This window comes from Mastomys coucha, unplaced genomic scaffold (assembly GCF_008632895.1).
Source record: "Mastomys coucha isolate ucsf_1 unplaced genomic scaffold, UCSF_Mcou_1 pScaffold8, whole genome shotgun sequence".
Lineage (NCBI taxonomy): Eukaryota > Metazoa > Chordata > Mammalia > Rodentia > Muridae > Mastomys > Mastomys coucha.
In genome coordinates, this window is record NW_022196914.1 from 43,903,566 (window position 1) to 43,931,238 (window position 27,673).

The following is a 27,673-nucleotide window of genomic DNA, read 5'->3' on the forward strand; positions in this document are numbered from 1 at the left end:
AGCGTGGGCTGTGCCACTTGGAAGTGTGGCCTAACAGGCTAAATGGGAAGAGAAAGGGGGCTTTTCCCCCAAACTCACCTTTGAACTATTATTTCACATTATTCCATGCTTGTAGGAGACAATTCTGCCTACTCCTGTTCTCATTTCCTTAATAGTAAGTTTTCAGTAAGCCTTACGTTACAAAAAGAATAATTGCCTTTCTGTTCTAAAGACATTGTAAGTTCACAAAACATATCTTAGGAAAATAAATGGCTGTCTTTCATTGTTTATTAGCTGAGTGATCACTGTATTGAATAAATACAGCAATGATTTCTTCTGTGACACACTATGCACCAAAGACAGAAAAGACTGAATATCTGACCATGAACAGAAATACTGTCATATTTATATCCTACCAACTTGCAAGGCCATTTGAGAAGCTCCATATGGACTCCAGTCTCTCAGTAGCCCACAGGATTGATGTTTGTTAGTTGACTTAAATTACAAATTGGGGGTACATATAAAACTTTGTAGATATTTATTTTCATAATTCTAGGTATTTTGCTTTCACATACTCTTTTTTTTTCATCCTGGGTTTATTTGACACATTAGTCAAATTCAGTGGAGTTTTAGAAAGCTTATAATAAGGAGAGGTATAGTGGGGGAGGGGAAGGAAAGCATTAGAACAATCCCTCGATGCATTAACAGGAGAATTGTACCACATCTGCTTTGAGGTGGGGGGGGGGACTTGTCTGCAATTGCAAAGAGGACTGAAACCCCTCCTCTCCCTTCTCAGCCTTGAACTAATGGCAGGTGTTTGAAGTCCAGTTGCACAGTAAGTTCCTGTAAACAAAACTACTTATTTATAGACGGCTTCTCAGTACTGTTTCCATGAGCTCAGTCAGAATGCAACCAGGGTCACACATCAACTGCAAAGAAAAATAAAGACATACAATCCTATATTTGAATTGTCACAATTATAAGTGCATGAAGATTATCTTTTGGAGGAACTCAGGATTATGAGTGAACACAGGTTTAGAGAAACATAGAAACAAGCCCATGAGCTCCTGCTTTTAAAGCAAAATGAAATAGGGCTGACATCATGGAAATCTGTCAGCAGACCTAAGCAAAATGTAATGTGCCTACTTCTCCTTTCTAGTCTTTCTTTTTTTCTATATAACATTCATGGGAGCCAGCATTGGGGGGCAGGGGAAGGATAAACCTCAGTACACACACACACACACACACACACACACACACACACACACACACACACTATGAGGTGAAAATTTAAATCATTCAAATATTCAAGGTTCCCCACAAATCATTGCCCTTTTAAATTTCTACATGGCAAAGTTAAATACCAATATCAATGCCTTCTTTTACTATACATTGTATATAAATCAGTATTCTATAACTATTCTCACAATTCTCTCTGTGCAGATTTTGCATATATTTTAGAAGATAAAGTCTTCAATAATTTTAATATATATTTAAGTTACACAAGATAACACCTTATTTTTTGTGCTTATTTCTTCTTGTTTTCTTTGTTCATTTTTGTTTTATTCTTGGGCTTTTGGTTTTGATTTTTGTTTTCTGTCCTTTTTGTTTGTTTACTTAAGAGAGAAGAAAGGTGTGGGTTTGAATTAGTCAGGAAGTGGGAAAGATTTGAGAGATGAGGGAGAAGAAACTGATTAGAATATATTGTATTAAAAAATCCTTTATTTTCAATAAAAATTAAAAACACAAATTATGTAGGCATTTGAATAGATGAACAACATAGCAATTTTTAAAAACAGTTCTATTAATTTTTAAAAGTTTCATACAATGGATTTTATTCATTTCTTACCCCTCCCTTAACTTCTTCTCCACCTATCTACCCACCCCTTTATGTTCTCTCTCTCCTTCCCCCCTCCCTTCCTTCCTTCATCCCTCCCATTCCATCAGTATAACTATTTCTCACTGACTTTCAAAATCTTGACTACATTCAAGATTTAAATATGATTACTTGAAACATTCACCTTAAGAAACTATGTTCTATGAAGAAGCTAAAATTAAAGCTTTGCTAAAGCAGAGATATATTTCTCACTCAAAGCAAACAGTAGGCAGCTATTTACATATATATTAAATGAATCTATAATACATGAAATCAATCACAATACAACACATGAAATAAGTACAAACATCTGACGAAGGAGGAGTAAACCCTTAGCCAAGTAATCCATGGAGATCTCATGGAGCTGCTTGAACTTAATAGATTTCCATTAGGGAACAACTCAAAATGAGGCATTCATGAGCAGAAAGTGCTAAGAGGAAGTGCCGGGCAGAGGGGACAGGAAGAAGAATGCCACACAGTACTAAAGGAAAATGCAGGATGTGAACAAGTGCCATGGAGGAGACAGATTCTGCTTGAGTAAGTGGAGAAATTTTCAGAGAAAGCAGACTGTAGGTAGATTTAAAAGGCATGTCAGATATTCTGTGGAAAGTCATCTCAGGTCTCCTGGAGTGTATCTCTATTTACATTTCATTTTAAAACTTTGAATGCACGTTAAATGAAAGATGGTCAAAATGTCTCTATAGATGCTACAAACATACATTCAATTGCTTTATATTTAGTATCTAAAAATATTGTTTACATATTTGCTTACTATATTTTAACCCTAACCCATGTTAAATTATAATCTCCATGAGAAAAGGAAAGTTATTCTTGTTCCCCATATAGCTGGTGAATAGTAAGTATTGTCACATGCTAGGAGTTTCTTAAGTGGTTGATGAAGGGAAAAGATGAACAGCTGGATAGCTGGTTAACTTGTGCTAAGGTGTGAATATACTGGCTAGAAGTATCAGGACAGATTCACACACATGTGAGCCTACCACCTACTTGGGCAGTAAAGGCGAGGCAGGGGGGTTGTCACACATTTGAGACTGGATTTAAAAATTCTAGACAAGAGTAAGGGTTACAAGTTTGAGTTACAATGAGCTCTTGCCAACCATCTCCAAAGTATTTGTCTAATATAGGTACTTTTCATTAAAAAGTGGTTTTTGTTTTTCTTTTTAAAAAATGGAGGTGGGAGTTTGGATAATTAAAATAGTATTATATATACACAATAATTTGAGGTTGCTTACTAGTGTAGAAATCTGATCAAGCCATCTGAGAGTGTAAGACCCTAAGTTTTAAATAGTTTTATCACACTACTTAGTTTCTGTTTTAAAACAGCTACTCTTTAGTCAGTGTTGCTGCTGCTAACTCCGGAGGAAAAAGAAAGCCATAAGCAAAGAATGTCTTTATCTTCATGTGGTCGGAGATGTCTCTTTGCTTTCCATGACCTGCCTCACCTTGATTCTCCCTCTGCTTGAGGTCACCAGTTGGAGGCTCTGGAGAAAGGTAAGAACTACTAGGCAGCAAAGACACTGTGGCTGATGTTCCATCTCCACATGATTTTCCCTTCATTTCCAACAGCAGCTCTGTCTCACTGTAGGTCATATCACTAGTTCATTCTATAGAAATCCAGTTCTGACTAGCTCTAGCTAACTTTCCTTCATCTCCAGGGACTACCTGCTTCCAGGGGTGCTATCTCTGCACCCCAATTGTTTCCTTATTTCTTCACTTAACTCTTTTACACTTCTCTCAATAATTCCTTGTCTCTTTAAGTTTGAATTATATTTTCTGCCTTAACTATCATGACTTTACAACATTTGAGCTTGATAAAAGAGCAAGAACTTAGAATATAGAAAGTAAAAGTGCTGGCCAAACTTTTTAATAGTGAATCTGCCTTCTTTTCTCATGTTTCTAAAATATTACACCAAATCATTTTGACAAAAACAAACAAACAAACACAAAACAGTAGCTCTCCTGTTGTTAGAGAAGACAGACAAATCAGAACCACTAGTTAAACAAGGATGTACTAATGTGGGCAGAGAAAGGACTCCCTTGCTTGTAAATGAAGGGTCAGAGCTCCCCATTCTGTACCTGTGGCAAATGACTAGGTAACAAAATCATATACATCTTACAGAGCCCCAGAAAATCCTCAAAATAACCCTGAAAATGGCAGCATTTATTTATGTGCATATCTGTTCATTTCCTACAGGAAACTGGCATCTGTTGTTGTCAAGAGGCCTAAGAGCTGAGTCAATTACCAGGAGCAAAATATTTTTACCCAGTTGTGTGTTGGTTTTCCCCTGTATTTAAGTGAATATAGCTGGCAAGCACCTTGATAACCATAGCAAGTCTTTACTGTAAAAAGTGTTGTCTAGAGAAAGCCCAAGGGGAGAAAACGACATGAACACGAGAAAAGTTTAACAAGATTAAATAAAGACAGAATGTTCCTGTAGGCTTTGAACATATTCTTGAAAGAAACCATAAAAAGAAACTTTCCATAGAGTTTTTTTTAAACAAACATTGACCACTTATTTTTACATGGTTGATAAAGAAGTGGTATACTTCTTTATAACTAAAGGGAAATATCTTGTAATGAGGTTTTAAAGGAATCTTATTCTGAGAACAATATGCAATAATCCTCTCTATTACTTTAGGTATCTAAAAGAAATCCCCACGAAAGCAATATCTGTTGAAAGTAAAGGCTATTCTTAAGGGTGCAAGGGATTAAATAATTATAGCACTACCACCTCTGATAAGAAAGAGGCTGCAGGTTTACCAATAGTAAATATTTAGAATATACTCTCAAGTCACAATGACAGCCAACAGATTATTTGCTTTGCATTTAGAGAATTGCCACCAAAAGACCAAAATGAGCTCAATAGACAGCTTGAGGCAAGTTTGTCTTTGGCAAGAATCAATGTATTGGGATAAGAGAGTGAGAATGAACCCATTGCTTCCAGAGTGGCATATGTAAAAGACAGTTGCCGTTAATATATGAGCAATGACAACTTTGGGTCACAGTTTATCCACACCAAAGAGAAGCTATGATGTCAAAGGTAGGCTTGCCTTTTCTGCCTTTATATGGCAGTACATGACAACATGACAGCCATCATCAAATTCAAATCACATTTGATATCTGAGACATTCAAAACTGTGAACAATAATAAAAGATGTCCTAAATGAAAAAGAAATTATTTGATAAATGGGTATTCTATAAGTAGAAATAAACTTTGTGAGACAGTGAAACCATGCCATTTTGCAATTCGATCAAGCTTTCTTCCTTTCAACCTCAAAATGATTAAGGCCATCACTTTATTATACTTCCTAGTCCTGGTATATCCCCTGGTATATCCCCTATTGAAAATTTGACTTCATTGTTTTAACTCTCTTGAAAATACTCAGAAAACTTCCACTGTACCCTGGCAACATTCGACACATTTTTTCACTGTGACAGTTCCTCTTTGAGATTGTCTGTATGGTGAGCTCTTAGTTTTATCTTAGCAGCCATACTTTCCTCTGGAATGCGTCCCTCTCTTTATCCCCTACATGACAAATGCGTAAATCTGACATCAGTAAAATCTTTCAATTATCATTTAAATGGTTCTAAGTTGTTTATATAAGGAAAAATTAAATGCGTCCATAATCTTTTTGCTTTGTCTTCTGTAGTACAAGAGATCCTTGTAAAATTATACAATAGCATTAACATGTGAACTTAATCAGTTATGATTAGAACAGCATTTATTCTCTAAATTTTGCAATACTTTACCTAAGTTGAACAATCATGTAAGATAAATGAGAATATGATTATTAGAAGAAATTTAACTTAATACAGCAAATTACCAAATATATCCCCTTTTTTTCTCAAATACACATATAACTTAAAAGATTTGATTATGTGCTTTTAGAGAAGACTTAGCTATTGGTTCATGTAGCTTACTCTTTCTACAAATAGAATACAAAATAGTGCCTGAATTATCTCCTTTAATGAATATAGAGATTGTCATCCACAAACTTACTTATATTTTCAAAAGAACTGCAAGGACTTCCGTGTTTCCTCTGATTTTTTAGACTTGCAATTAATTTGGGTCTTCTCCACTTTCTCGACATCCCAGGTCTAATTGCCAATTGACCAACTGAGTATATATTAGTAGTTGAGCTACTTGCTATGTTTTTGTTAGGTGGGACCATCCGATCATAAAGACCTGAGTCCTTGAGAGGCTCTGAGATTTGCTGAGCTCAGATAGAGATTGAGAGAGCAGACCTGAGAGCAGACTTTCTGATGTGAAAGTCATAGAGCTACCATAATGAGTTCAACTACAAATGCCTAACATAAATGTGTTGTGCTGCATCAGCTATTGTTTGCATTTTATTTTATAAAACAAAGTAATGGCACCTACCATCATTAAAAATACTGAAGAAAACAGTGATAAAGAAAAATAAAATATAATTTTCTAGTAAATTGTGGATATTTTAATTTTAGCCATGAAACAAAATAATATAACTTAAGAAAAAGTATTTTGTTTTTTTTGTTTGCTTGTTTTGTTTTGTTCTATAAAGTCTGAAAACATCTACTTTACACAGCAGAGTAACCATATCAGAGCATTTAAGACATAGAACAGTATTTTCATGTTATTTATTCTAATACCTTGATTTCATAGGTATGAAAATGAGGTAGATAATTTGAATGAGTTTCCTAAGTATAAAAGAATATGTTGACAATGGGATATCAAAATATGGTTATTCATACTTTTCTCTGTTCATTTATCTCTTGTTTTCTTTTGTGGTATTTTCCCATAGAAAATTGTAAGAGGATTTGTCATCTCTCATTAGAAAACCTTGGTGTTCTGAATCACCCTAATGGTTGTTTTATTTATCAGATTGCTGTGTTCTTTACCCAGTTATTCTAACATAAACCTTGTTGAAAGAGAAGGAAGGGTTCAGTAATGATCTTCCAATTTATGTGGCTTGAAGTGAGGTAGGAGTTCACTAAAAACTACTTAAATAAAATTCTCTTGATAGATTTTTCAAATCAACATTGAAACAAATAATTAATGAACTTACATATGATATTCATGCTTACTAGTAAACATTTGCTATTCAAGAGGCAATAAGTTAAGTTGGAGTTATAAATATATTTTAGAAAATCTGATTTCTTGCGATTTTAGTAGGCTTAATTTCCCACAGTTTTGTGTATTTCGAATATCCTAGGGTTTAATGGGACTTATTTACTTGCACTTCTGCCTTTCCTTGAGGCATTTCTAAATGCCCAAGTCTATTAATAAGGATGAATAAATAGACACAAATGAGCTTCTTTTCAGTCATTTACAATTTAGTCTACTATGGGCTAATCCTGGGTCCCCTATTCACCAACCCCAAACACAAGCCTTCAGTTGTACAGGGGAAGAAGAAGCATCTGGGGTGGACTTCAGTCAAAATATGAATTTAGACATTGAGAGCCATCATCTTCTTGAGAAAACTATCAGGTAAAATGCATTCATTTTCAGCTAAGCTAAATGCCTGTGTCCTAGGATTGCACAACCCTGTTAAAGTCAGTAAGTGTCAAAGTCTTGAGGTATGGACTAGACAACATTGCCCAATAACCACAATTAGGGTTTCCAGGGTCTGCTGTTCCTCTTTTGCAAATCTGAATCCTTCTTCCTATGCTATCTCTCATATGCATTATTCATGCCGATGTTGAAATAGTGACAATTGATGAGGAGAGTTCAGTAGTTTTGTGTGGCACTGGAAATCACTGTCCAAACACCATCAGAGAAGCATGCCCCAGGAAATCATCTCATAAACATACTTTAAATGTACTTATTATGGTGTGTTTTACAATTATATAGAATAGTATTTTAATTAAGCTTTTGGTTTGTCCACTGCATGAAAACTATCCTTTTTACCCTCAGTTTCAAGTTCCTTCACTGCCTAACCCTGATTTTACTTCCTTTTTCCTCCACTACCACATCTGCCACTTTTCAGTCAAGCTTGCAGTTCTTGCTGCTCTGTGTCTGAGTCCTGGTCACATTCTCACTTATGCTTAAGTTTCTCACCCAGAATGTTCTGGCACCTCTGATTCTGAACTCTCGAGTGATTGAACTTCACTGTCATTGATATTTAGGCATATTACTTAGTTCTAATAATCTTCATGATTTGAGAAAACTTTTATTTGTGCTTTGTAATGAAGCAGCTCAGACGGCTTATAAATCAGTCATGATTTATAAGGCTTAATAGGTTTTAAGGCTTAAGGTTGGAAGCCTGAAAGTAGCAAACATTGATCTGGTTGAGAATAAGACAGAAAATGATAACCAAGTTTTAATATAGTTTATTAGCAAATGTCTAGATGGTTTTGCACAAACCTGAGACTACATGGAAATTTTAATATTATATGATACAAGAATATATAAAATTTCTGAATTACTAAAGCAAAAGTAAATGTGAGAATGGGCCAGTTTTACAGAAAAAAATGGAAATTTAGAGTAAATCACATCTTTAAAAAAGAAAGGATTGTACAATTATTTGTTTTGCTTATTCAATTATTGTTTTTGAAATTTTCATGGAAGTTAGAACACCAAGAAGGTTGCCATTCTTTTTAAATTGGATTATTCATTGACACTAACAAATCATATTTACATTTAAAACATTGGAGAGCCAGTTGAATATGTACTATCTGTATCAGGATGCTGTAGAGGGAAGCAATGCCTTAGGTGCCCAGTACTTGCTCTTATATCTGTGACTTCCTGAGAAGGGAAACTTTTCCTTGACTTTTACTGAAACTGATCCATACACAGCTAAATGACCACATGAATTATATCAATCTAATTCAGTTTCTATTTTATAAATGTTACAAGTAAATTCATGAAAAGTTAGGACTTTCGTTTAAAACATTTAAAAATTTATTATTAGATGGTTAATTAAACCTAAAGTTTTATTCAAGAACAGCAGACAAGCTTTCCCTTTGGGTGACAAGATTTGCATCTTTTATCTCAAGTATTGTATACACATCTTGCATCACTCTGTGAATAAAACAAAAGTAGTCTACATATAATCCAAAATCTACGAGCAAAGCAAAATAATCTCCATGTATTTCCCTAAGGTTTAACAACATGAATCTCTAGTTTCCAGAGAAATTGCCTAGTTGACTTACTCATTTATTGCTTATACCAACTCCCTGGAAATCTTTAAAAAGATAATTTTAACAGAAGGTTAGTACAGTTTAGAAGGAATTCTAACATTTTCATCCATCCCTTCTATGCAGACCACATTTGTGGCCAGTGTAATCCTTTCTCATCTTCTGAACAGCTGTGACACCTCTTAGCGCCCATTTGCTTAATGCTAGCCACAACTAAGACTTCCCTCTTACAGAAGTTTCCTCTTAGAGAAGCACTAGAGGGGGCCCAAGTGCAAGTCAATGTGGGGTGCTCCATCTACCTACCCATCAGCTATCCCCTCTGCACTTGTCAAATCCAACATTCAATCAGACCGTCAACCAACCTAAAAGCATAATCTACTCTTTGCAACTGGTTCTAGTTGACACTTTCAGAAAATACAAAGAAATATGTCACTGAAAGAGGATGCACTGCTTTGACTACTCTCAAGCAATAGTCAGGGGTTCATGACACATAGCAATTTGTAATTTTGCTGAGGCATGAAATTGAATTACATGTGGCGAACAACCAGTCTTTTGCAAGAATCCCTTAGCTGGAGTGTGCCTAGATGACTGGTCCACATATCTTCTCACAGTGGTTTATATATTCTTTGCATGTGGTCAAGTTACTACATAGTTATTCTTGCAACATGATAAAAAGCTATTTTCTTTGTAAGGAAAAAAAATCCCTAAAAATAAAGTTAGCTACTAGTTCTGGTGATGAAAGTGAAGTAGCAACAAAGTGACTCAAGAAAAAAAAAAAACAACAAAAAAATCCCAGTCCAGTTAAACAAATGCTTTGCAGAGGCATTTACACGCTGAAGAAATAGTCACAGACTTTGGACTTGGTTGTCACTTGTGAATATTGGGGGAAAATAAAGCTCTTATCTACAGGAGCACCTAGAGAACAGTGTTGCTTTATAATAGTTAGCTTATTAAAACTTATCATCTCTAGATCAGCACAGATGTGAATGCCATGAATTACCTTTTAAGACAGGGACATTTGTTTAACTATATTTTGCTAAATGTGATACACAGTATCATTACAGAATGTGCATTTCCACTATACAAGATTTGAAATACTAGCTCAAACTATAGACTATTAATTTATTCTTCATGTGTTTATTGTTATATTGTTTAATGTACTGAAATACAGTTAATCTGAAAAAAATGCACTTCAATTACTTGGATAGTGTATAGTATGGACCTCGGACAAAACAATCCCATAGAGAAGTGGATTTGATGCATTTTCTCAATTTGACTTAAATATTTTTCTAGGCTGAATAAGTTTGGCAATAGTTTCCAAAGCCTAGAACATTGTGACTATACCATGTCACACAGTGATGAGTGGCATGTCTTGGCCACCTGTCTCCTGTGAAGATCAAGGACCCTCTTTTTAGCTTATGGCAGCTGTTGTTTTCCATGACTCTTTTTTTTTCCTGCTGTTGGTTGTGTGTCCCTCCATCCAGGTCTCCCAGTCTCAAGTTGCTATTTGTGGTACTCGCCCTTGCTATTTTTATATCATGTGGACTGCCTTCTCCTATCTCAAGTAATAAAAATATTGTTCATAGTAAAAATTGGAAATCGGATGCTTGACTTCTTGAATACAAACCCTTCTTTTTTCCTGGTCAATCACATAAAACACAGGGAGAGATGTAGAAAACAGAAGCAGGCAGAAAACAAGCTCCTTATCTTTTAAAGTTTGCAAAGCACTTTTGAAGATGAGAATCCTTCATATTTTTAAAACCCTCTCCACCCATTAGCCTCAACACTACACACTGGTGCCATACTTACACCTCACTCGTTATGTATTTACTTTTTATATAACTAAGCAGCACCCTGTCATAAATGAAATATTCATGCAAAAAACCTGCTCAAAATGCATTTATAAAAAGAACATATAAAAACTACCATCTGCTCCCACTCCTAGCAAGCCCTTAGATACCCAAGTGTAAGCCCTCTGATTCTACAAAAGGTAACAGAACCAAGTATCCATGATGTATTCCTAAAAGCCCCAACTTCAGACTTTGGATTAAGATAGATCTAGGAGCCCCACTCATCAAAATTCAAAATGCTTAGATCAACATTGATGGTTTAGACGCTGCACATAATGAATTCATGTGCTAGCATATTGTAATGGGTAGTCTTACCCAGTCATATTGTGCTGAAATGAGCTAAAGCTCTTCTGGGAAGTTGTAAAAGCATTTTGTAGTCAATTGATACCATACTACTTCATAATAAGCCTTTCCTTAAAGTAAGTTGTCCAGACATCCAAGCTAAAGTGTTGACACTTGGGTTCATATTGTTTAGAGTCAGCTCAGAAAGCTAAGCATTATTTGACTATACTCTGTGTGTTTCATTGTTCACACGTGGAGTATCACCTCTGCTACTCAAAAGTTACATTTGATATTTTGAATAACAGAATTCTTCTGATTGGAAAATTGTTCATGGAAAACTTCTATGGACTATTTCAAAGAAATTCTCCCCTTCCCTTTATGTCTAACACACACTCAGTTTCCTAGCATTTACTGCTTTCCGTTCTGAATTCTTCATAGTCTACTACTCTTTATATACATGTAGTCAATCAGCTTTGGTTTAAAATATTTTTAAGAGTGCATCTGTACAGATTTTTTTCACTATCTAAAAAAATACAGACAACTATCTATCTAGTATGTACATAATATCAGATATAATGGTTAGATATGAAGAATATGCTCAGTCACATTTACATATTCATGTGTTGGTTTGAATATGTTTAACCAAGAGAGTGGTACTATTACAAGTGTGGTCTTGTAGGAAGTGTGTCACTGTGGGTGTGGGATTTAAAAACTTTGTCCTAGCTTCCTGGAAGTCAGACTCCTATTTGTCTTTGTAATGACTTGTAGAACTCTCAACTCTTCCTGCATCATGCCTGCCTGGATGCTGTGTGAGCTTTGATGACTGAACCTCTGAACCTGTAAGCCAGCTCCAATTAAGTGCTGTCCTTATAAGAGTTGCCTTGGTCATGGTGTTTGTTCACAGCAGTTAAACCCTAAGACAATTACAGATTTGGTCAGTACAAGATTTAGTTATCCAAAGTAGTCTGTGGGTCATGTTTACCCATGGATATCAGGAGGTAACTATACAGGAGGTTTTATGTTCTCTTTCTGAGTCAGTTAAGAATTAAGTGTTTCAGAATTAAAAGCAACAACGATAGTAACAAAAATAGTATGTATCCATGTCAACAAAAACAAGACAACAGCCATAGAACCAAAAATGGGTTGATTTTTCTTTTTTAGCAAAGTTATCTAGAGCCAGATACTTCAGAATGAAGTACGGGCTGCAGGGTTACCTGGAAGTTTAGGAACCCTTTCTCTTCCATGTGTCATGTTATGAATAGTGATGGATCCTCCTTTTTTTTTTTCCTGTACACTCCAAAATCATGATTCTTCCTCTCAGGATAAAATTTTTGGAAGGACCCACTTGCTTTGGATCACATTCCTATAACAAAAATTTGTTGTACTGCAAATCTTGATGCAAATAACTCTGAGAAATGTAGTCTTGAACCTGATACATTAACACCTAAATAAATTTAGACCTTCTACACGAAGAATGAGAGGTGAGATCAGATGCTGAATCAAAAGTCCAGAGTCTGTTTTACTTTATTAGATCATATTATTTGTTCAAATATTTCTAACTGTCTTTAATTAGTTAAGTATTGCAATTTTTACTAATAAAAATGAAGACAATGATAATAAAGTGGGAAGAAAAGTCACAGGCTGTTTGTAACCAGGCTGTTAATGTTGGCCTGTGTAGCAGAGAATCTTTAAGTCCCCTCAGAGCATGGGCCATACCACATTACACAAATGACGATGAATCCAAGTCTGGAATCTAATGACTGAAGATTCCTAATGTTTTTTTCTAATAAGAGAGTGGTCACATTGTTCATGATGTAAACCACAAATCTTCTGAATGTGTGACTGGAGGAGTTGTTGATAATAGGGTCAAATAATAAGATAAAATGAGGATTGATCAAGAAAAGTGGAGTTTGGCATCACCCTGTTCAAGCCTATACTGAAATACAGGATATCAGTTACTCTTAGTAACTTACTGATTATTTCTTGGTGAAAATGTGTTAGGACATGAATAAAATATGGTAGACTTGGACTCTAATCATATATACATTTGTCTTGGTCCTCTAACACTTCATGCTTCAGTGACAAATTAGCATAGCCTGGGTAATTTATAACCAGTAAGTTTTTATTTCTCATCATTCTGGATACAGGCAAATTTGAGATCAAGGCACCAGCAGATTCAGGCTGGAAAAACTCATTGTTTGTATATGTACTTTCTATGCTGTCTCTCATGTTAGAAAGCAAATGAGCAAACAGGCTTATATCATAAAAAGACCTTAGTTTTTAATATCAACAGATTTGGAGTTAAGTTTTCAACATAAAAATTTAGGAGAAACACTGACATTAAAACTAGAACCACATTATGCCTCTAGATTAGCATCAAAAAGAAGAGATAAGGTCAACTGCTCTAGTTAAACTAGAAAGTAAGAGTAAGGTACTAAATCAAGTTATTTGCATAACTATGGAGCCAAAATTGTTCTGAGATTTGGTTAGAGAGGTCAAAGTTACTCCAAATGCTCAGAATCTAGATATGAAGAGTCTGCCTAGCCTCTCTGACTTTGGAGTATTTTTATCCATTATTCGGAGTACTTTGTCACTTTAGTCTGTAACCTGTGACAGTTGACAGCTGTCATTTGTGAGGATTTGTTCTGGCTGAAGACCAGCCATAAAGAAAAAGGCCTTGTGTGAGAGCCCAAGCTGACAAACTGTTTTGGCTTTCTTTGTGAGACACTAACATATTGTTACGCTTTAAAATCCCCTCTCTTGTGACATAACTTCACACCAGATTCCACCATTTTCTCTATTCCCTTAAAAGTTTCTGAAATTTTTCTAAATATATTTATGTCTGTAAAAATTACTATCAAGTTCATTTTGTACATCTATTCATCTATTACAGAATATGACAGGATGAGTAATTTAGAAAGAAAAGAACGAATTCATCACAACGTGGAATGTAGGAACCAATACAATAGTGGAGGTCTTCTTACAATTAAATATGGCAGAGAATATCAGTGAGACAGAACACAGGAAAACTTACTTTTGCAACAGCTTTACCTACTCAAGTGATAATGGCACCAACATTGACTTTTTAAAGGTGTCATCCTGAAACTTCACAGTGGCAACTGCGTTTCAATGAGTCTAACGGGAGTCATTCAGATCATGACAATGCCTACCCACTCAGTACTAGCTTACTTGTGGGGAATATTTCAAAGATTCTGAGCTGGGTGGTGGTGGCGCACGCCTTTAATCCCAGCACTTGGGAGGCAAAGGCAGGTGGATTTCTGAGTTCGAGGCCAGCCTGGTCTACAGAGTGAGTTCCAGGACAGCCAGGGCTACACAGAGAAACCTTGTCTCAAAAAACCAAAAAAACAAAACAAAGATTCTGGCAGCTCAATTAAAGAGAAACAAAATCATTAAAAGAATGGGCTCATCATAGTTTTGACTATTCCTAAACACAACACTGTACATATTTTTCTTTTTCTGAATGTATCTCCCTATATGAGTGTAGAAGAATCAAAGTTCTTTAACAAATAAAAACATGGATATTTTTATGCCAGACTACCTGAATTGAAATTCTGGTTTTTACCATGTTCATAGTTGAGTGATATTTTTTAACATATTAACTCCCTATAAAACAAAGATGATTTAGAAATTTTTCACAGTTACTTAAACATTTATTGAGCTAATATATTTTAAATGTTCTAAAGTCATATCTGTGATATAGGAAAGACCTGTTTACGTGTCTTCTATTTACATTCTAAAGATAGATATAAGACATAAACCATGTCAAGTTTATTAGATACAAAATCTAATGAAACTCAAGGGTTTTGAATAAACTCATCATTATCAACACATGTCTAAGAGGGTATGATACAAGAATACTTGAGATAGTGAGTAAGAGGACAATGAGTTACCTGGAGACTGATAAACCCTGTCTCAACAAACAACAATAGCAAAATGGCATTCTGGTCTCTTTGTATTCACTCTCCTGTATGTAAGCACACTCTAAGTATTAATCTTAATTCTTTCTTATTTTTCTTTTCTTTTTTAAACTATAGTAGCCCTGTGCACTTTTTTAAAAGACTTATTTATTTATTATATGTATGTACACTGTAGCTGTCTTCAGACACCCCAGAAGAGGGCAACAGATCTCATTATGGATGGCTGTGAGCCACCATGTGGTTGCTGGGATTTGAACTCAGGACCTTTGGGAGAGCAGTCAGTGCTCTTAACCACTGAGCCATCTCTCCAGCCCAACCTAATTCTTTATTTTTGTTCTTCTTCACATCTAAAACCTTCTTTCTCTCCCTGCTGTTAATTTCCTAATTCAATATCTTTTCATTCATTTTCCAAATAATTACAGAAATGTTCCTAGTAGATATGAATGTCTAGACTCTTTCTATCACAACTATACTGCTCATAGCACATATAAGGTAACCTCTACTTTGGATCTTCCCTGTGCAAAGTATTTAGATACCCAATTGAAAATTTAAGTATTATATAATATTTTGATCTACCTTTTTGTTCTCATCTTTGTCCTTGGATTTAAAATAAAAGAAATAACTAGTGTTACATTTCTATATTAACATTTCCCCACATACTTCCAATTAAAATAGATATTTATACTCTTTCTTCTCTAAATATAAAAGTCTTCCTATGCCTTTCTTTTTTTCTACCAAAAGCAAGGTATATGATCTAATATATATCCATATACATGTATATATATTCAGAGACTTACAAGAGAAATGCCTCATTCTTCCATATCATTTATGAAAGCAAGCCATGTCTATTTTATAACTCTTACAAAGCAAAAGTTTTGCTTACCATTTAATGACTTCTAATGCTAATAAATCTTACATTTAATGAAAAGAATCTGTACTACTATCATCTTATAACTGAAAGATGTAAATGAGACTATGTTAGAACCCTCAAAGCTTACAGATTATGGCTTGTTTATTATAGTATCCTTTGCCCATGAAGAGCAGATGAGATAGAGGTTATTAACAAGAAAGTGATATAACATGCACACAACTGTACCTCATGGATATAAGTAACTAAATTAATTAGGGCAAGTCATGAAACAGCAGCTCAGAGTTTTTAAACAGCTATGTAATGACTGAAATATAATTTATTTTTCTTGCCCACAGAATAACCCAAAGAACTTGTTCTTCCCTGGTAAACAGTTTTACTTTCATATGGTGATTCAGGAACCTGGGATTCTTTGATCTCATTACTCTATCACTACAGTCACCTTTATTTTTATTCTAAATAGACAAATTAAGAAAGAAATATAGACTATTTCCATTTTAGAGAAATGAAGACAATTTTCATTTTAGGATCTTGGCCAAAAAATGATGCATACTGCTCCAGTTCATAGTCTTTGGTAAATAGTACTCAATGTATCTACTCATTGAGTGTGAGGCTAGAAATACAGTATAGGAAAAAAAAATTAATATTGATGAACTTGTGATCTTGGTCCCACACAATTTAGACACTGCTTTTATAGATGTTATTTCTAGCTGTCAGCTAGATATAAATCTACCCCTTTTTAATTGGATGGATGGTGAAGGTGAGATTTACAGATTGTGCATAAAGTACTAAAACTGATAGCCTCAGTTGCTAAAGAAGAGTAAGAACTTCAAGTCCCTGATTTTGACGTTTGAATGTTCTCACTGACACATCTTGGAAAGAAGATGATTAGTGGAAAATCATAAGCCCTTTGCTAGTGCTTGACTTGAAAGTCAAATCAGTTCTTGACACCAACTTCTCTCCTCTTTAATTGTATTTTCATATTCAACTAGAAATGTCTAATTTTTGTTGCTTTGCAATGAGAGGACACGTTCACATCATCCATGGTAGTTCTCTAACATTTTTGGCAATAGAAACTTCTTAGCGTAAAGTTTTGTGTCAACTCCTAATATTTGAGTGACAGGTGATACTTAGAAGAGGAGGTGTTGGAAACCCAATGCCTTTTTCACTGAGCCTCCTATCTTCTCTCTTATCCAAGAAGATAATAGACAACTTTTATAGAACACTAGATAGCTTAAAACTCATTTTACTATCTTTGTTTATTTGTTTCAATTGGAAAATGGAGCAAATATTAGTAGATGTCCATGTACTCATTGATAGTACTTTTCAATGGCAATACAAGACACTGTCAGCTTCTCATGACAAGAAAAATAGGATCAAGGCATATGGCCTCTAATGTCTGATGCTGTAGAACACAGTGTTGTGTTCAGTGCAATGTGAGCTATTATATAAAAGAGTGTGATTTCAGTACCCAGAGTAGAGACCACTTAAACTCATCTGAGAGGCAAAGATGTTGCAGGAAAGGCTTTATGGAAATGTGACATTTGAGCAAGTAGAAACCTAAGAATGAGTTTGCAAAGGTATAAAAGAGAGGACATTTTTACATAAAGCTGTAGATAAATAGCAAGTTCAGAGAACTGAAATGGCTTTTGTTTGTTTGCTTCAAGCTACTGTTCCAGAAACGTGTGATTGTAGAATGATTCTTTGGAGAACTGTAAGCCTCATTTGTTAGGTATGGACAAACATGTGAACTTACTAGAAGGTTCCGCAAAATTGGACTTGCTCATTAAGTAACAGGATACCATTAAAAATAACTTTTGCATTGTTGCTGCTACTGTTATTTTAAAATCAAATTATCAACACATGAAAGAAAGTTTAGAAACCTTGCATCAATACCAGTAATGCAAGATGTGTGTGTGCGTGTGTAGGGGGCACTATTGGGGGTAAAGACATAAAGAGAGAAGGGGGGAGGGGAGACCAAGTAAACAAAAATATAATATTAAGGAGCTAGAGAAAGGACATAAGGAGCTGAAGGGTTTGCACCCCGTTAGGACAAACAACAATATGAACTAACTAGTACCCTCAGAGCTCCCAGGGACTAAACCACCAACCAGAGAGTACACATGGGGGGACTCATGACTCCGGCAGCATATATATAGCAGAGGATGGCCTAGTTAGTTATCAATGGGAGGAGAGGCCCTTGGTCCTGTGAAGGTTTATGCCTCAGTGTAGGGGAATGCCAGGGCCAGGAAGTGGGAGAGGGTGGGTTGTTGAGCAGAGGGAGGGGGTAGAAAACAGAGTTTGTTTTTTCTTTTTGTTTTGTTTTTGTTTTTATTTTTGGAGGGATAACCAGAAGAGGAGATATCATTTGAAATATAAATAAAGAAAATATCTAATAAAAAAATAAAAAATATTTAAATAAGACAATACTTTAGAACTAGAGAGGAGACAAGAAAAAGAGCAGCTTAGGAATCAGAGGAGAAGGGAATGGGTGATTCCTTAAACTTAAAGGGATTAAAAAGACTTCTGGCTGAATTGAAGTTGGTTCTAACAGAAATCAAAAGTTCCTCCCCTCTGCTGCCTTTTCAGGCTATTATTCTGGTCTAATTATATTCTTACTCCTCCTCTCTCTACTCCTTATTCTCCAGAGACCAGGTTGGTAAAAGCTCTCCAGGTAAAATGTAAGCATCTATCATAATGTCATCATAAAATGTCCAGGGTCTTTGTTGCATATGTAAACAATCAGCTAGAAAAAAACTTACTATAGCCTTTCCATTTTGGCTATACAACCAAAACATCCTCTACAATTACAGAAGTGGCTCTCAACCATTTGGTTTATGACTACTTTGGGAGTTGAACAATCTTTTCACAGAGGTCATCTCAGGCCATAGGAAAACATAGATATTTATATTTTAAATTCATAACAATAGCAAAATTACAGTTATGACATAGCAATGAAAAAATTTTATAGTTGGGGGTCAATACAACTTCAGGGACTCTATTAAATGTTCATAATGTTAGGAAGTTTGAGAACCCTGACTTACAGGCTCCTTGATAAACTTAGTTCTTTTTATTCTAAAGATATTTACTTTTATTGCCTCACTTCATTTGAAAGAGAATTTGTCCTCAATTATAATAAGAATGAATTTGGTTGCTTGTTCTATAAGTCTACTTAGCAGAACAAAAGTTAGAAGCACAAACCAGGAAAATATAATGACACACCAAAACAAAATTTTCTTCATCCTTAAATAAGAACTCAGTCATGTAACTTGCTGAAAATGGATGCAACTAGTGATCATGATCTTGACCAAATTAAATTGTTCAGAAAAACAAATGCAGCATACTGTCTTTTATTTATAAAATCTATATTTAAAGTAAAAAAGTAAAACATGAATGTCGGAGGGGAGCTATTTGAGAAGAGAGTGGGGGTCAACAGAAAGCAGGAGACAGAGGAGAAAAGAAGATAGTTGGAAGGTTTGTGAGTAAATAACATTTGTTGATGAACTTTGTTTTTGTTTATTTTTTTCCTTGCTTGTTGGGTGGTTTGAATATGGTTGGCCCAGGGAGTGGCTCTATTAGAAGCTGTGGCCTTGTTGGAGAAAGTATGTCATTGTGGGTGTGGGCTGTGAAGCTCCTCCCTGTGTGAAAGAGTTAATCTAGAGACCTTCAGATGACTATGTAGAACTCTCAGCTCCTCCTGTACCATGCCTGACAGGACACTGCCAAGCTCCTGCCTTGATGATAATGGACTGAACTCCTGAACCTATACACCATCCCTAATTAAATGTTGTCCTCACATGAGTTGCCTTAGTCATGGTGTTTGTTCACAGCAATAAAAGCCTAACTAAGACACTTGTTTTTTTTTGTCAATTCGAAATAACATTGGAAGAGGGAACCTCAACTGATAAGATATCTCCAGCAGATAGTCTTGTTGTGAGTCTGTGGGCCATTTTTTCAATTAACGATTGGTGTGAGGGTTCTGCCCACTCTGGCTTAGTGAGTCTGGGTTGTATAAAAAAGCAATCTGAGCAAACAAAAAAGCAACCCGCTAAGTGGCATTCATCCATGCTCCCTGATTCTGCTCTTGTTTGAGCCTCTGCCCTGAATGCCCTCAATGATCATCTGTGATTAGGATGTGTAAATTAAGTAAATTATTCCTTTTTCAAATTGCTTCTGTTGTGGTGTTTATTATAACAATAGAAATCAAGCTATAGCAGGAGTTGATATGGCCAATGTATGACCAATAGTATATACATGCATGAAAATATAATGAAATTCATTATTTTGTACAATGAATAAACACTTTTCAAAAAGTTAGAAGCAATTGTAGAGTCTTTTAATTATTGTTCTATTTCCCCAACAGTGTGAAAAAAGCAGACTGGCTGCTTGAATCCATATTCCAGAATTTAAAGAAATGGGAAGTAGTTTTGACTCCTGACATGCTAATGAGGCTAGCTGAAGATGGCGTTGACATGCAAGCTCAGTCCTGCAGCACTGACATGGTAACTTGGAATAGGGTTGGATGATTGTAGTTTCATTTTGTTTTGTTATGTATTGATGTTGCCCAACTTTTGTTCACTTACTTGAATTATGCCAAATTAATTCACTACTGTCCCTTCAAACCCAGGAGTCCTTTCAGTGGTCAAGGAATGCCTTGGCACTACTTAAGTTTCCAGTGGCATTTAGAATATGTTCCTCTTTTACTCTTCTTTTCTTTTGTCTTTTTATTTCTATTTTTCCCTGAGTCTTAAAGAATTTCACATAGATTCATAGATGAGAGCTGAAGAAGGAAATAGAGAGCTATGCTGTTTAAGGAGGTGAGCTCCATAGTGGATAATCATCTATATGGCAAGGGAAAGACTTTTAGAAGAAGAAGCCACTCTTGCCATAAACATCAAGAAAGCAACTCGTGTGCTCGAAATGTTTCAGTCTTATTTTAATCCCACAATAATATAAAAGTGTTTATATTATTTAGTGATTTAAAAATAAGATTATAAATCCATGCAAAATAAAAGACTATAATATAAATAAAAGAAATTAGATTCAAGGCTTAGTCAATTTTTAAATTTTCTGTATTGAAGACAATTTACCTGCTGTAAGATGTGTTCAGTGCTAGCCAGTGAATGTCTTTTTGTGTCTGTAACTATGTATGAGAGAGGTCACAGTGGAGGAACACAGCATATTGGTCATTCTCACTAGCAGGATAAGTAGTATGATGGTAAATACTTACTCTTATCAAGAACTAAAAGAACCTAGGAGACAAGCCTAGGTATATCTGAGATGTGTGCCCAAGACTTCTCAGGTGACCAGGATGCTGAGACTACATAGCCCAGGGACCTAGGGTAAAGCCAAAACCATACAGTGTATAAAAGAAATCATCTTCAACACATGATGCCTCTCTAACTAGTGGTCTGCACATAGAAGAATGCAAATTGATCCATATTTAAAAAACAAAATTCAAGTCCAAGTGGATCAAAGGCCTCCACATAAAACCAGAATCATTGAATATAATAGAAGAGAAAGTGGGAAAGAGCCATGTACACACTGGCACAGAGGAAGATTTCCTGATCAGATCGCCCGTGGCTCAGGCTCTAAGATCAACAATTGACAAATGGGACCTCATGAAACTTAAAAGCTTCTGTAAGGCAAAGGACAGTGTCAGTAGGACAAAGAGGCAGCCTACAGGTTGGGATAAGGTCTCCACTAACCTTATTCCAGTAGAGTTCTAATATCCAAAATAGACAAGGAAGTTAGACTTCAGAAAACCAAATAATCAAATTAAAGAATGGGAATATAGAACTAAAAAAAAAAAAAAAAAAAAAAAAAAAAAAGAATTCTCAACAGTGAAATTTTGAATGGTCAGGAAGCACTTAAAGAAATGTTCAACATCCTTAGTGATCAGGGAAATCCAAATTAAACTACTCTGAGATTCCACATTATACCAATCAGAATGGCTAAGATCAAAAACTCAAGCAACAGCACATACTGGCAAGGATGTGAGATTCCTGGTGGGACTGCAAGTTTCTAAAACCACTCTGAAAATCAAGTTGGCCATTCCTCAGAAAACTGGAAATAGTTCTACCTGAAAACCACTAGTATACCATTTCTGGGTATATACCCCAAAAATGTTTCACCATATCACAAAGACATGTGCTGCTCCACTATGTTCATAGCAACTTTATTTGTAATAGTCAGAAACTATAAACAACCCAGATGTCCCTCAATTGAAGAATGGATACAGAAAATATGGTTCATTTACACAATGTAATACTACTCAGCTATTAAAAACAAGAACATCATGAATTTCACAGTCAAATAGATGGACTGGGAAAATACCATACTAGGTGAGGTAACCCAGACCCAAAAGGACATGTGAATATTAATCAAAATGCTCAGAATACCCATGATACAGCTCACAGACCATATGAAGTTTAACAAGAAGGAAGGCCCACGTGTGGATACTTCAATCCCACTTAGAAGGGGGAACTAAATAATCACAAGAGTCAGCGGGTAGGATCAGAGACAAAAGAGAAGCTCAGAGGGTCAAGAGAATGAATAGAAATAAGCAGCAGTGTGGAGTAGAGGGTGGAGGAAACCTCTAGATAGTCCCAGACACCAGGGATGTAAGAAGCTCCCAGGACCTATTGGAGATTACCTTAGCCTAAATGACCAAAAGTGGGGAGATGGAACCTAAAGAGATCACTTCCTCTAGATAGGCATGACTCCTATTTGAGGCATGGGGATACCCACCCATCTTCAAAATTGTTGACCTAGAATTGTTCCTCTCTAAAGGAAATGCAGAGACAGAAATGGAACAGAGACTGAAAGAACGACCATCCAGAGACCCACCCAACTAGGCATCCTTTCCATGTGCAGACACCAAACCCTCTGACACTATTATTGATGCTATGGTGTGCTTCTAGACAGAAGCCTAGCATGGCTGTCCTCTGATAGCTCTGTCAGCAAGTGATGGAGACTGATGCAGATACTTACAACCAACCATTAGACTGAGGTCTGGAACCCCATTGGAAGAGTTAGGGGAAGGACTGAAGGAGCTGAAGGGGATTGAAATCCCATAGGAAGAACAACAGTATCAAATAGCCAAAGCCCCTCAGAGATCCCAGAGGCTAAAATACCAACCAAAGACTATACATGGGCTGGTCTGTGGCCCCTGCTATATATGTAACAGAGGACTGCCTTGTCTGGGCTCAGTGGAAAAGGGCATGCTTAATCTTTTAGAAACTTGATGCCCCAGGGAAGTGGGATGGTAGAGGGGTGAGGTGGGAGTGGGTAGGTGGGTGGGGGATCTCTATCTCAGAAGCAAAGTGGAGGGTGAATTGGGTGAAGAACTCATGGAGAGGACACTAGAAAGAGGGGGCAACATTTGGAATGCAAATAAATAAAACAATTAATTTAAAACGGGGGGGGGGGTGCCGGGGAATGTAGTGGTAAAATGACTCCTAACTATATTATGCTATACTGATAGATCAGTGCCTTGTTCAGCCACCATCAGAGAAGATTTCTCCTACAACACATGTGAAGAAATACAGAGATCCACAATCAGATATTAATGCAAAATGAGAGATCTTGGAATATTCAGCTGTAAATGAGATGTCTCCAACATATGCATCCTCTCAGAGCTCAGGGAACTACCTGAAAGAGGAGGCAGAAAGACTACAACTGCCAGAAGGTATCAACAACACCAAGAAATCCAGACTCTATAAACTCACATGAGCAAGGCCCATATGTACTAGAGACTAAACAAGCACAGGACCTGTGTGGGTCTCTACCAGGTCCTCTGAATATAGCATCCAGTTTTATTGCATTTTGTGGGATTCCAGGGGGTGTGAATAAGTGGATCTTTAATATTCTTCTGTTCTTCTATAAAAGCCTCCTATCTGTTTTATCTTCTGTTGATTTTCTTGTCCAATTTTGATATGATAGATTTTTTTACTTTATTATATTTTGTTTTGTTACATATTTTTTTAAAGATTTATTTTTATTTATTTTATGTATGTGAGTACACTGTTGCTCTCTTCAAACACACCAGAAGAGGGCATCAGATCTCATTACAGATGTTTTGAGCCACCATGTGGTTGCTGGGAATTGAACTCAGGACCTCTGGTAGAGTGGTCAGTGCTCTTAACTGCTGAGCCATCTCTCCAGCCCTGTTACATATTTTAATAACTGAGTGAATGGCCAGGTGAGATGGCACACACCTTTTTTCCAAGCACTTGGAAGCAGAGAGTTCAAGGCCAACCTCTTCTACAAAGCAAGTTCAAAGACAGCTAGGGCTCTGTTACATAGCGAAAACCTGTCTGGAAAAAGAGGAATGAATGAATGAATAAAAACCTAGCCTAGGTACTAGACTGACCTGTCCTTCATACCTGTTGGGAAAGGTTTGGAAAAAAATCATTTTTCTCCACCGGAGAGATAATTTTATATCAACAACTCCAGGACAGACCTTGTGTTCAGGAGTAGTTGACCAACAAATAATGGACTCGTCAGTTTTTTATTTAGTTACAGGTTGATAGTTTTTATTCCTTTTTGGGTGGTATTTTATTTTGTTTTCTTGTTTGGGGGGAGTTTGTTGAGTTGCTTTTGTTTTTAGAGAAAGAACTTAATGTTTGTTGGAAGGATCTAAAAGGACTTGAGGAGAATAATATGATCAAATATATTTAAATTTAAAACTGTTTTAATTATAAAGCTATGATTTTTTTCCTTTATATTCTTTGACTATAACTTCTAGTTTGGTGGTTTTGTAGAATTCCTGAGCGTGTGAATGAGTAAGTCTGTGCATCTGTGTCTTTTTCTTATGCCTTGTCTTGGATTCTCTCTTTTCTGTTTGTTTTGTCCTGTTCCAGTGTTTTGTTTTATATTATTATATTTTATTTTACTTTATTTTTTCAATGATTATCTCTTTGATGCTTGTTTACTTTTTATTTCTAATTTTATTACATTTTTCTTTAATTATTGTCTCATGTATTATATCCCAACTGTAATTTCCCATTCCTCCACTCCTTCCAGTCCCTCTCTTATAGGATAAAATTTAAAAGTGGCATTTTTTTAACCCAGCTAGCTCCCAAGTAACTGAGTCTGAGACCTGTTGCTTCATTCAATAAGAATTGAGGATAATAACTGAGTAGATAATACTCACCCTCTATGTTATTGAGCTACTTCCCAGACACAAGCCCCAAGTTACTTGCATTTGGTCTGTCTTGGGATCACTCTGATGAAGCTGTTTGTCCTCATGCATTCCATTGATGACTCTTCCTCATGCCTGACATCATGATAATCATCTTCTTCTACCTTCAGGGCCTTGCTTGTTGTTCTTCCCCTGGACTCTTGCATGCCTTGTGGCAAACTCCTTCTTCTGGCTCTTCTCTCTGGAATATCTGGATGGGATCAGAAGTCCAGCTTTTCTCTTTTCTCTTCCCAATAATTGGCTGTTCAGCTTTTTATTAACCAATAAGTCAAAACCAATAAAATAAAGTATTTATGAAACAAATATCAGAGATAATTTGGGAGCATTCTTTATACCACATTGATATAGGAGATGCTTCAATATCCATGCCAATGCCTATGTATGTGTATAATTAGATCTTGGAGCCCAGAAACTGGCATTTGAACACAGTGCACAAGACCAATCTACAACACTCCCCCTCCCTGCCTTCTCTCTTCCCCAGATCCACTCCTCCTTTGTTTCTCTCAAAGAAAAAACAAAACCCCTTCCTAGACATATCCACAGAACATGGCTTAACAAGTTGCATACAGTAAGATTAGACACAAACTCTAAAATTAAGACTGGACAAAGCAATCAATAGGAGGAAAAGGTTCCAGGTGCAGAGAAAAGAGTCAGAGACATACTCTACTCCCTCTGTTGAGAGTTCCACAAAAGCACCAAGCTATACAGCTATAATTTATATGGAAGTAGTTCAGAAACTCATACCCAAACACTAGGTGAAGCTAGGGGACTCCTGAAGAAGAGGGCGAGGAAGGATTTCCCCTGCTCTACCTAGTGTTTGTGTGGGGGTCTCTGAATCTACTTCCATTAGTTGTTGATTGATGTCCCTTTAAGGACAATTAGGCTAGGCAATAGTCCAGCAGTGTGCCTCTGTTGGAGTTGGGGGACAGTTGCAGGTGGGCTGGAAAAGCATTGAGACAGCAGAAGTGAGCTGCTGGTAACCAATCTACTTGGGGGTCTGGCGGAGAGCATGACCTCTAGTGGATCAGGGGAGTTTAGGGTCTGGATATAGTTACTAGGGGAGGAGAAGCAGTTGAAAGCAGGAGAGGTGGGCCCTGGGTGAGTGTGGGCTGTCTACTGGCAAGGTCTCACCTATGCTTTGTCTGTTTGTTTGTTTTGTTTTGGTTTTGTTTTGTTTTGTTTTAATGAGAGACAGAAATGTTGTGTTTCTGGAAGGGATGGGGGGTGGGGAGAAATTGGAAAGAGTAGAATAAGGTGAGATTCTAATCAGGATAGATGACATACACACAATCTATTTTCAATAAAGGAAAAAATTAAGAGTATGTACATATAACTTTGGTAAAATAGATAATAAATAATAACATGATTTCTTATAACTTTTTGAGACATGCTTACTCTTATTTACCCCTCCCTTCCTCTCCTTCTGTAATGACGTCCCTCCCCTCTCCTAAGTGAATCACCTCTCTTCCCATTTTTCTCTTTCCTGTTCAATTTACTTTACTATTGTCTGCTGTAGTGCTCCAAATGGCTTAGTCCTGTTTTTACATTCCTACCTTCTATGGTTAATCCAGATTATATAAACCTATCTGAAGATTTGACATTGGGATCCACACTTGAGAAATAACATGTGATGTTTGTCTTTCTAAGTCTGTGTTACCTTATTTATATCTAAGTTTTTCTAGCTGTATTCATGTGCCAATAAATTTTATGATGTCACTTGTCTTTACAGTACTTCATTGTAAAATTGTCATTCTGAATGTATTAGTAGGGAACATTTAGGATATTTCTGTTCTCTACCTAGTAGGAAGAGAGTGACAGTGAACATGGCTGAGCAAGTATCAGCAAAAAGGAAGCCAAGTTCTCTGGGCACATGCTGAGTCATGTTATAACTAGATCAGTTTTAGCTTCTTCACAATTCTCCACACTAATTTCCAGAGTGGCTGGACCAGTTTGTAGTCCCACCAATAATAAATGAGAGTTCCCTTTACCCTACATCTTCTCCTGAATTTGTTGTCCATTACTTTGTTAATATTTGTGATGCTCAAAGTTGTTTTGATTTTCATTTCTATAATGATAGGGACAATGAACATTTTTAAGGTATTTCTTAGTCACTTATTTTTCTTCTCTAGGCTAGTTTTTAAATGTGTCTTCTTATGGGTTTACTCTTTACTGTGGTGAAAAAGTGCTAAACAAGACTGATTATAAACCTTTAGTGTAGCAAAAATTAACAAATTCAAGACTGATTTTGAGTGATTGTGCTATAATTTTAATCTTATTTTTGTTAAAGTTGCCCTGACATTTTTAGAACTATTCTATGTGCTTTCTAAGCTTTTTATACCTGCCATTCAAACATGAGCCCATAGTCTGGCCACAAATTCATGGGTTCCTAGGTCTCAAACATTTGGCAAAACAGAGATCAAAAATGATAATTCCTATTCAGTGGCACCACATGGAGGTAACATAAGTGAATCATGGTTTTGACATCTTTCAGATCACAGTGGGTGCCTGGCATCTGAGAATTCCTAAAACCATGCAGAAAG

General features: G+C 36.1%; 1 long non-coding RNA gene across 1 annotated transcript; it reads left to right on the forward strand.

Annotated features, from left to right (window-relative positions):
- Positions 1-27,673, forward strand: LOC116083462. Its single transcript, XR_004115725.1, has 3 exons — positions 1-493; positions 776-814; positions 27,625-27,673. It is a non-coding gene; the product is annotated as an uncharacterized LOC116083462 (long non-coding RNA).